The sequence below is a fragment of the Protopterus annectens genome, chromosome 3.part0, assembly GCF_019279795.1.
Source record: "Protopterus annectens isolate FY-2018-M chromosome 3.part0, PAN1.0, whole genome shotgun sequence".
NCBI lineage: Eukaryota > Metazoa > Chordata > Ceratodontiformes > Protopteridae > Protopterus > Protopterus annectens.
In genome coordinates, this window is record NC_056731.1 from 670839177 (window position 1) to 670851663 (window position 12487).

Below are 12487 nucleotides of genomic sequence, written 5' to 3' on the forward strand. Positions count from 1 at the left end.
CGAAGGGTTTCACATCTAGATCAAGAGAGGTAATCGTGCCCCTTTATTCATCCCTCATCAGGCCCATCATAGAATACAATGCCCCTTTTGGGATGTACCTTACCCGACACCTGCAGCAATTAGAAAGACCCCAAAAGTATCTCACCAAGAAGATCAAGGGTGTCAAACAGATGCCATATGCTGCTTGGTTAAAAAAACTCCAGCTCTACTCAGTTGCATACCGCCTACTTCGAGGCGATCTATGCCTGACATACAAAGCTATGTCAAATCCAGAATTAATGGACATGCTCCACCTCAGTAAATCTAAATCCCTTAGAGCCACATGCTCGAGGGACTTGAACCTCAGCACAGAGATAAATAGAACTTGCTGGAGGGACAGGTTCATAACCCAGAGGCTCCCTTCACTTTGGAATAGAATTCCAGTTCATGTGAGGCAGAGCACCTCACTGAATCTCTTCAAGAAGAATCTCGATAGGTGGATGGGGGGTCATAGGTTTGTCCCAGGGATTACTCCCGTGTCACTATTAGACAGAGGCACAGTAAACTAAACCTTAAAAAGGGCACAGTATACTCAAATCAAGGGGTGGCGTAAGCCATACAGAATCGGGCTAGGCTTATAATTGCCCCAGGGCAGATTGCCTAGTATGAACCTATGAACCTATGAACCTATGATATAAAGTCTGAAACCAAAATGACTGCCATTATTTAGTAAGTGCAATCGTCAATGACTTTTGTTTGGGTCCCTTCCCATGTATCATTCTTCTAACACTACCAACCCCCATGCATCATTCTTCTAACACTACTACCCCCTCCCATGCATCATTCTTCTAACACTACTACCCCCTCCCATGCATCATTCTTCTAACACTACTACCCCCTCCAATGCATCATTCTTCTAAGAAGAGTACCCTCTCCTGTACATAATTTTTCTAACAATACTACCCAGTGCATTATAGCAATGCCGGGTTTAATGGTTGCTCCTAAACCCACCCCCAGAATTACTCAGTTGATCCATAGAGGCCTTTTGTGGAATCTAAGGTCATCCTGGGGGACTTGACTATCTATATCTATTGTTTGCTTATGCTCTACCTAGTTCTCCCTTCCAAATGATTACCCAGTTACATCCAAGGTGTGGTGTGCAATGGGAATTTTATGGTATATCATCCTGTCTCCATAGTAGCTCAGCCATGTCTACTCCTGCCACCTTTTTGGACCACACCTCCTACCATGCAACACCGCCAGCATACACCAGTGACCATCACAGTAGATGCCCAAGTTACCACCTTCCTCATGGGATGGTAATGCCCAAGCTACTAATTGTACCCAGGTAATCAGTGCTCAATTTGCCAGAAAAGCACAAATTGTATGAGGAATAGATTAAAATATGAGTCAAAATCATGAACATTTTATAAAATCAGGTACATTTAGAGCGATATGGATTCATTGTGGCTTCTTAAATGAATACTGGTGCTGCACTTAAGCATGATCAGCACATGCTGATGATGAATCCTAACAACTTCATCCCAGGACAGCCTCTGCCGTTACATGGCCCTAGTTACGATACTGACTCACAGAACATACTAATTAGGCACTAGTTTAACCTGCTAGTGCTTTCACCTATTAGATGCATATAAAACATATTCCATTCACTCATTTTATGCATTCTACATAGGTAGAACAGCATATATATCAATTCATCAAGGCCTCCTTTGACATTCAGTTTGATGGTTGATTCATTGTTTTGTTATAAACCTAGGTTGCTTTTTCAAATCTAAAGAAATGAACAGATTCATGCAGCTATCATTGGTGCTTCAAGACTTCTGAAGCACTAGCTCAAATGTCAGTACGAGAAGACTTTTTGTTTGTTTTGTATTAGTAATGCTCAATGCTGCTTGATATGATCTTTGATCTGCAAGTTATTCACTTAGTAAAGGGAATGGCAAAATGCATAAAACTAGAGCCTCTTCAAACCGTGAGTGGACAATTCATGTTCAAGTGTCAGATATATTGTTTTATCACATATGTTTAAGGGATAAAAGTGCTGAAAATACCACATATTTTTAAATTTTCATTATTTTCCTTTAAGTCACTACAGCTTCTCCCTTTCAAACGTCCTCAAAAAAAGATGCTGCATTAAGAAAACTCATGGCCTGGTGAGTCTGTCATGCTATTGCAACTGTCCTATAAAAGCTGTCCTTCTCCTGCTTCTACCCTAAAATGTATTTCTCATAATGCTGTTATCCCTGAACTCCTTTCTATGTACATACTTTCTCTTTTTATTTGCAGATAACTATTTTGCATCTCACTTTTGAATGTGTGTGGATCACTCATTCATATCCTAACTTGTAGTCCTGGGAAAACTAGAAACAAGATTATATTAGACATAGACTGATAAAAATGCAGTACTGAACTTATCATGCTGTAGACATGAAGAACAATGCATCCCAAAACTCTGGAAAACCTCTCATATAATCCCATTACACAAAGGTGCATCCACTGAACTCAGCAACTATAGGCGCATAAGCTATTTTCCCTCCTTTTGCCTCCCTACTTTTGCTAAGATCCTTAAAAATGCATTCACACACAACTACTACAATATCTATTACATCATAACTTACTATTCTCTTCCCAAAATGGGTTTAGGCCTAAACATAGAACCACTACAGTGCTCATTAACTTCACTAATTCACTTAACCAGCTCAGAAACAAAGGTCACCATGTCTCCTCTATCTTTCTGGATATATCAAATGCTTTTGACATAGTTTCCCACCAGGCACTTCTCAATGAACTAGCCTCCCTAAATATATTTAATCCGCCCTGTTATGGATTTTTAACTAGTTATCAGACCTCCAACAAGCAGTCAAATGGAATAATGAAATATCACCCCTGCTAACTGTCTCAGTCAGCATACCCCAAGACTCAATATCTGGTCCACTATCATTCTTCATATTCACAAATAAATTATCCACAGCCACTCAGCATGTCACAATTATAAAAATACACTGACGATTCCTCCCTTATTTGCAGAGCACCCTCTCTATCTTCACTCCTTCAAACAGCCCAGATAGCCTTCAATGGAATTGAAAGTCATCTATCTGATGCTCAACTTGTTCTCAGCCCAAATAAAACTAAACTCATGCTCTTCACTAGTAACAAAACACATAGAAAGCATCCCCCCTTCACCAGCCACTCTTCCAATAATACTATAATAGAACCAGTAGAGCATACTAAGCTCCTAAGAGTCACCATTAACAATAACCTGAGGTTTGAGAAGAACCTAGCCGTAACCATCAAAAAGGTACAAATCAAACTAGTTTCACTTTATAGGATCAAACATTTCCTAACTGACCCCCCCAGATAAGTCATACCCAGAACCCACCTACCTTCCACCCTCCTATATGCTTCACCTATACTTGCAAACCTCAGAAAAACAGAGTTAAATAAATTGACATTCTGCTACAAAAAAAAAAATAACAAGATTGTTGCTTTTGTGTTGGTACAAGAATAAACAAATCTTCATGGGTTTTGTTTAAGCAGCTTTATTCTATGCAAACACATCACTTTAGAGGCTTATTAACTATGACTAAGTAACTTATATACAAACTAACTACTGCAATCATACATGCTCACTCACTGGTTGCTACTACAAAATGGCACTAGGGATTGCACATGTCTGGAATTTATACTTGCACGCATAGCCTTGCATGCTTCTTAAAGACATAGTACACACACATTATACTCTGGTCTGCATCCTCCCTCTTTGAGAAATAGATCATGCAATTTGTCATGAGATTATTTAGCATGCAGAAATCACAGATAATCTAAAGACATGCATTATGCAATGCTAAGTACACACACACACACACACACACATATGTATATATATATATATATATATATATATATATATATATATATATATATATATACAATCAAGTCCATGCTGCTGTGTATTTCACACTAGAAACTCTTCCATATTGTGTGACATACAATTGGGAATCAGATTTAGCAAATGGGACCTTCACTGCAAAATGGTTGACCTGTGGAATGTTCAAATTACTGTCTGGAACAGAATCAGACTTTTGTACACATTCTGGTCTGGAAACAATGCCTGCCTCGTTCTTTGATTTAGAGTTTGCATCATAGATACAATGGTGTGATTGCAATGATGATGATTCTGGTACAGAAAGAAGATGTCTGTGATTCCTATACTCTACACCCTCAGAGCTTAACAGATAGGATCCTGTGTTGACACAGATGCATGTAATCTGTCCTATTCAATAAAAACCTTTCATTGTCTGAATTCATACCGTTTCTCCTTCCCTGAATGAACAAAGTAATCTGCTTAATCTGTCATAACTAGATTTCTGGATATTATGCTTCTTCAACAATTGAGTCTTGATGGTTTTATTGTTCTTAGACTTAGGCTGTAACAAACTTGAAGAAATAGGTACTGTAGTTCTAGTTTGTCTGGAAAGTAACCTTTGAGCAGGTGAGCCAAGAATATCGTCATGAGATATATTTCTGAGATTAAGTAAATTCAGGAATACATCGGTATTGTCATGCTTTGACCTCTCAAGTAATTGTTTTGCACTCTGTACAGGTAGACCGTTGGATTGAGGATATTCAGGACTACTGGTGACATGTACAAAGTTCCATTCTCTTGCAAATTTCTGAAACAACTAGCTAGTAATTTGAGTGCCCTTGTCAGAATAAAGTTTGTGTGGACTACTATGAACTGAGAAATGACATTTTAACTTAGTGATAACAGCTGTTGAGGTAAATTTGGTAGCAGATCAATTTCAAACCAATTTGAGTAAGAGTCTAACAAAACCAATTAGTGTTTATTGTTCCACTCAAAGATATCCGTTGCTACAGTAGACCAAGGTTGTTCAGCTATTGGATTTAGCTGAAGCGGTTCTCTTTGCAAATGTGCTCTGGTACTATTACATACAGAAGAAGAAGAAAGAACGCTATCAATGTCTTTTGACAATGAAGGCCAAAATATTAGTTCTCTTGCCCTTCTCTTAGTGGATAATAAATCTGGGTGACCGTGATGCAATATCTGAATATATTCTTGCTGTAAGGAAGTAAGGAACAACAATTTTAGGAGCTTTGAAAATAATGCCATCTTCCATAAACAATTCATCTCTGTAAGGAAAATACGATTGCACCTCAGGGGATACATTAGATTGCTCTGACAGGCATTCGACACTGATGTAGTAATTATGTTTTTGTGAAACTGGATCAGTTGTAGTATGATCTCTCAACTCATCAGGTCTAGTGGTGTAAAAATTATGCACTGACATTACATCAAAGTCAAACGTTTTACCATCAAGCTGTTCTGTTGTATTTCTATGTGATCTGGATAAGGTATCAGCCAGATAGAGCAATTTACCTTTAGTGTAGACCAGTTTAAAATTGTACTTTTGCAATTTAAGCATCATTCTTTATAATCTCACTGGAGCAAAATGCATAGGCTTCTTTAGAATGGTAACTAGAGGTGGATGATCAGTTTCAATTTGGATAGCTTGGCCATCAATATAATCGTGAAACTTGGAACATGCGAAAGCAATCGCCAAAACATCTTTCTTAATTTGAGCATAATGCATCTCAGTTTGAGTAAGTGTCCTAGATGCATAAGCTACTGGTCTGCTAGCTTGAAGAATAACTGCACTTAGACCAAAATTTGAAGCATCACAGGAAAGAACAATTGTTTTAGTCACATCATAGTACCGTAGCTTAGGTGGAGTAGCAATTATCTGGTTAAGTTCATCAAATGCCTTCTGATGATGTTGCAACCGTAACCATGCAGCATTTTTGCATGTTAGTTCTCTGAAAGGTGCTGTAAACCCACTAAAATCTGGTACAAACTTGCTTAAATAGTTGACCATGCCCAGAAAATGCTGTAAACCTTACACATTATCTGGTGCTGACATCTCTAAAATAGCTGTTTATTTGGTTGGGTTGGGTCTTAAGTCTATACTTGTAAACTAATGGTCTACATACTTAACTTCTGGAAGCCTGAATATGAACTTCAGAGGATTGAGCTTCAAGTTTACTTCACATGCTCTGTCTATAACTTTCTTGAGGTTTCTGCCATGCTCTGCTTCTCCATTGCCTCCATCTAACAGATTGTCTACTATTATGGTACAAGGATAACATGAAAAAATTTGTTCCATTGCACACTGAAAGACTTCACTTGCAGAATGCATTCCAAATGGCATCCTTAGGAATCTGTATCTGCCAAACGGAGCACCAAAAGTAGTTAGAAATGAGGATTTACGATCAAACATCACTTGCCAAAATGAATTTTTTTGCATCCAAAACAGAAAATACAGTGGCATTTGGTATTAGAGCTGCAACTTCCTCAATTATGCACAATGGATGATATGGTCTTTTTAATGCTTTGTTCAAATATCTAGAATCAGTGCATATTCTGATTTCATCTGAGCCTTTCTTATGAGCAGCTACCATGGACGACACCCATTCAGTTGGTTCTGTGACTGGACAAATCAAACCTTGCTGCACCATCTTATCCAGCTAAGCTTTGACTTTATCTTGCATAGCTATAGGAACTGTTCTTGCTTCTCTGACTACTGGAGTGACCTCAGGATCCAATTTGATAGAATACACAACTGGAAGTTTACCCAGTTTGTCATCAAAAACATAAGCATACTCTGAGAAAATGGCTTCAGAAAAACTTGAACTTGGAACTGCACTCACATGATGGACTTCTTTAGCAAAAGAAAGCAGATTCATTTTCAAACTATCTTTGAGACCTAGTAAAGATTGCACTGGTCATCAGACTACATAGAATAATAAGTTGTAACAGTCCTCAGCCAAATAACATGAAAGTATTACTGAACCTTTGGTTAGACTTTCTTCACCTCCACACGCAACACGTCTCGCACTGCTGGTTACATTAAGTTGTTCGTTAGTTCTCACTTTTGCTAATGTGTCTACTGATATAACATTGCACTTTGATCCAGTGTCTACTTTGAGCTCTGTGGATTTCCCATTGATCCGAACCATACAAAATACTTAATTCCTTGTTACCAAGTTTACCTTATCAACTCTTTCTCCTAGTACTGATACACCATCCACATAGAAAGATGACTGTTCGACTCTGCTTGATCAACTTGCTTTTTCTGTATGACCTTTCTTTACAATTGAGTGAGGCTTACTTGATTTGCAAAACTTTTGGAAGTGGTTCCATTTTTTAAACTTATGGCACTGCTGACCATACGCTAAACATTTCTCTCTTTTAGACATGATTTGCACCACAATTGTGGCAGTTAACAATAAAGCTAGACTTGGGTTTTGCAGACCCATGTTTGTTTTGCACTACGCTGACGGTGGAGCTTGCACTTTTTACCTGGAATTCTCTGGAAAGCTTTGTACCTTCTTTGGAAACTCTGTGTCTGTCCTTTGCTTAGGCCTGTTGCTATTTTCCACATGTTGCATACTATCTATGTTTGCTCTGGAGCTTACTGAAACCATGCTTCTGTCTCTTGCAAGCATATTCGTATGTCTTTCTGTCACCTCATGGATCAGACAAATCTCTATTGCTTTGATTAATGTCAAATCACTGTCATGAAGTAAAATCTTTCTCACTGCAGCACTATTAATACCACACACAAGCCTGTCCTTTATCAGCTCATCTTTCAAATCACCAAAGCAACATTTTTTAACTTGTTTCTCAAATCAGTTGTATAAGCTGCACATGTTTCCCCTGGTTTCTGATTTCTTGTGTAAAACAAATGCCTTTCTAATGTAATGTTCATCTGGGGGTTGCACATTTCTCTGAACTTACATTTCCAACACTCAGGGTCTTCCCTTGATTCAGCTTATACAATAATATAGCAGTCTGCACCTTCAACTTCATACACAGCTGGTGCATATACAAATGAATACTCTCTTTCTGTGGCCTCAGATCCTGCTAGATTTAGCCTTGGCATGTGCATCTTTATCTGCATAAGTTGTTAGTATGAAAAATGAATAGTCTTTTTCAAATATTCTCCAGTTCTCTGCCATATTCTGATCAAATACAAGTGGTTGAGATTTTCGAAATCCATCTGCCATATTAACACATACCAGGAAGGGTCTTGCAAATACATATGAATACACACACACACACACACACACACACACACACACACACACACACACACACACACACACACACACACACACACACAAACATACATACGTACACACCTGTGCATAAGTAATTGGCATAAACACAATTTGTTCAATGCTTTTCTGCTCTGTACTCATAAATTTTTCTCTTTAAACTTATCAGAATTGTGCAAACGAACAACCTCGTAGTACTTTCAAATTAATGGACTTGGTGAAATAAACTTCTCTGGCTTCTCGATGCTTTATTGCACTTTGCAAAATAGCTTTTTAGATTTCTCGATGCTTTATTGTGCTTTACAAAATAGCTTTTGAGATTTCTTGATGCTTTATTGTGCTTTGCAAAATAACGTTTTAGAGCTCTCAATGCTTTACAAAACTCTGCGGAATATTTTTTCAAACTTTTCAATGCTTTGCAAAGCTTTGTGGAATAATTTCTCAGACTTTGCAATGCTTTATGGAATCTTTGATAGGTAAAGACAGAAAAACTAAAATCATCTATTTTCAAAATTGGTAAAGTCAAAAATGTTAAAGTCATTGATCATCACTCGCTATGCTTGTGGAACTGGTAAAGGCAGGAATGCTAAAGTAATTGCTTAGAACTTTATCAATAAAGGTAGGAATGCTACAATTATTCACCATCACTTGTTAAAGTCATCACTTTAAGAAACATTCAAGAACTTTACGATGCAACTGAGCAATTCACGAGCACTGCACTGCTCTTGTAATCTTTTCTAAGAAACACGTTTCCTTAATGCAAGAAACATAAGCAACTGTACAATACAAGTAAATCAAACTTTTGTTGCCCAAATTCAATATCTTTTGAAGCATTTGCACTTTGTAAATGACTACATACATTACACTGAAATGTCCCCAAAATGGCAGTACCTTATAGGCAACTCTCTACAGTACAAGAAGCACTCTGTAATGGTGGCACTTTGTGAATAGACACACCCAGAGCAAGAACTTTTCTTCAGATAACCATGCTTTGACTGAATTACATGACATAGCTGCACTTTGCACACAGTGAACTCTTTGAAATACATGCAGAGTAATAACCAGACTCTAGAACATTAACTTTAAGCACTTTTACACACTCTGAGATACTTTGAATAACTTTAATTGCACCCTTGATACAATACGAAGTTGTAGTTATGCCCAAATGCAGCACTTTGCCCAAACATAAGCAGTCGCTTTGCCTTATTTTTGCTTACCATGCTCTTTTTCTTTTCTTATTATATTTTTTTTTGCTTAATTAAGCCCTTTTTCTTTATGCCCAGTGTACTTTATTTGTGCTTATTTTACTCTAAGCATGCCCAATTCTGCCTTAAACACACTCGTTCTACCTTAAACATGCTATTTTTGTACTTTAAAGTCAATTGTGTTGTTAAATACTTTTATCTTAAACATTTTCTTTAGTTAACACATTTTTTGTACTTTCACTGGCCTGATAATGTGGTTTGTGCCCTTGTAATGCCCTTTATTGCCCCTTTGCATCGAGTAAATAATTTGTATTATTTTTTATTACCTTTGATTCTTTCTGGTTGTGTTTATACTGTTTTCTCTCAGTTTTATCATTGCTATCATCTTTACATCTTATGGCTCCAAATGTTCTTTGCTTCACAATCTCGGTTCTGACAGCATGTCACTTTCGCATGGCACATGAATAAATGAGTATTCATGGGTTCTGTTTAAGCAGCTTTATTCTATACAAACACATCACTGTAGAGGCTTTTAACTATGACTAAGTAACTTATATACCAACTAACAACTGTAGTCATACATGGTCACTCATTGGCTGCTTCTACAAAATGGCACTAGGGATGTTATATGTGCACGCACAGCCTTGCATGCTTCTTAAAGACATAGCACACACATTACACTCTGATCTACACTTCCTTTACAGATCATACCACTGCAACACATTGCATCATCTAAAATGGTTAGAACTTCCTAATCTTCTGACCTATAACCAACTAACTTTCATACACTACATACTCAACCATCCAAATAGCTGTCCTTCTCTCAAACACCTTGTTCAAACCTACTCTAGCTCTAGAACACTAAGATCTACCAAATAAAGGCTGCTAACAGTTACCAAATCTAGCAACGGCTTTGGGGGTTCCCTCTTCTCTAATCAAATATCTAAACATTGGAATAAACTACCTCAAAGAATAATTAATTGCATCAGTAAAACTAAATTTAAACATCTACTTAAGGAACACCTCATCAATAACTGGATGTGCTCCTGCACAAACCCAGGTTGAATATACTATCTCTCCCATACTCCTTATATTTGGTAATCCTCTACAAGGAATATGTTTACTCCCTATGTGAAATTACTGTGTGTATTAGATAAGTTACAACTGGTCTATGGTTTAAATAATGCCACTGTCTTATATTGGGTCGAAACCTATATGGTGTAACTTTTTCTCTACCTGTGCTAAAATAGTATAGTTACTTGGAATGTTACTCTTTTAAATATGGTTATGTTACTGCTATATATGGTTATTTGTAAATTTATTTTTGGAGTGTTTCTGGTAAACAAATGTAAACTAAACTAAACTAAGCTAAACTAAAATAAATAAATAAAATAATATCCTGACAAGATATTTATCTAAGAAAAATGAATGCCAGAATTATAGAATGTATGCCATTGAAAGAATAAATGGCAGTACATTTATTTTCTTATTGTAGGAATATCCTGCCCCTGTACACATTTATTTTTAGCTTCATGTATTTGAAAAAGTGGTGGTATGCAATATTTAATAGTAGGACATATTTTCTCACTAATTGTGCGCAGCTTGGTAAATAAAATATGTAGTAAAATAATAATGTTCAGTTTTAAGAAAAAATATCATATCAGCTAGACTGTTGAAATAGCCAACAGTATTCTAAGGGTAGATTGCAAAGAGAGGAAGAATATGCTGGATTTTTAATCTGTCATATTTTTGTGTATGTGGACAATTAGTCTCTACTGGTGACATTAAAACTGATCGTGTTTTTTTAAAAACAAAAAAGGTCAATTTATTCCTTTACTTAAGGTATAATTATTTGTAGTGCATGGAGTGCTGTAATGCACCAAAAGCAGAAAAAAGGATAAACCTGTTAGCGTTACTACAGCACGAGACCCAACTGTAACAGCACTTTCAAAAAAAAAAAAAAAAAACACTGTCGCGGAATATCTTTCTTCCTATGTCCATGTAAGTATTTTATTTAAATGAGGGCAGTATTTAGAAATTGTCCCCTATTTCCCTTATTTTTTCCTTACTTGCTGTCTATGCTACAGCACTTGTTTAGTGCTTCACTGGTTTTCAAAGCCATTAAAACACTTTGGCTTTTTTATATAACAGGTAGTGCATGGACACTCCATGAACTACAAAGAGTTATGATCAGGTCTCACCAGTCATAACCCATCATTATGTGATCTCAACATGGATGCCAAGATTCACCTCGAGGTCACTCCACGATCAAACCACACCAGCCATGGGTACATTTTTATATACTCATACACAGTTGTGGATTACTGTTTATGTATTTGTTTACATTTAAGTCATAAATGAAATCAAATTATAATTCTACAACCTAGTTTAGTACTGTGACAAGATATGGATGCAGTGCAAAATATTTCTAGCACTAATAATGCAGTTTAGAGTCAAAAGTGTTCAATTGCCTTGTGTTTGATTTTGGCACACTGTCTTTGAAAGAATTCAGAAATGCCTACATAAAGAGTTAATATGTTTGTGTGGGTACAGAACTCATTGGCTAGCACATAAATTGGTACTTTCATTCATATTCATGAAGAATATTTATATATTTTACAACAAAATTACTCAGAGAGATTAAACTGTCTGCAAAAATGTATATATATAGTTAAACAAGTTATTATTACCACAAATAGGCACAGAAACATATGCAAGTGAAGAGTGTACTTGCATATTATATTAGCAAAAAGTTAATGTATTCAATGAATTATTCCGGCTTTGTTATAGAAGGATCCCTATGAATTAGCTCATTATGTCAGACTTATTCAGGAAGAAAGTGTAATGGTAGGCAATTATCTCAAACATAAAATAGGTAAGACAGAGAACATCTTGTCTGTTTTCTTAATTTTAATTTATATATAGCTTTAAAACAGAATGTAGAAAGTAATTTCAGAATATTATATGTCAAAACGAAACTGTAAAAGTATCAAGTTTGAGACTGAGAATAAAATTAGTTGAAATAATATTTTAAATACAAGTAAAATAAAATGTTTAGCTACAGTATTTTGTCAACACAGTTGTATCGGTGCAAGGTGAAAAATGGTTTCAGACTATTTTAGTAGATTAAGAGTAATCTGGCAGAT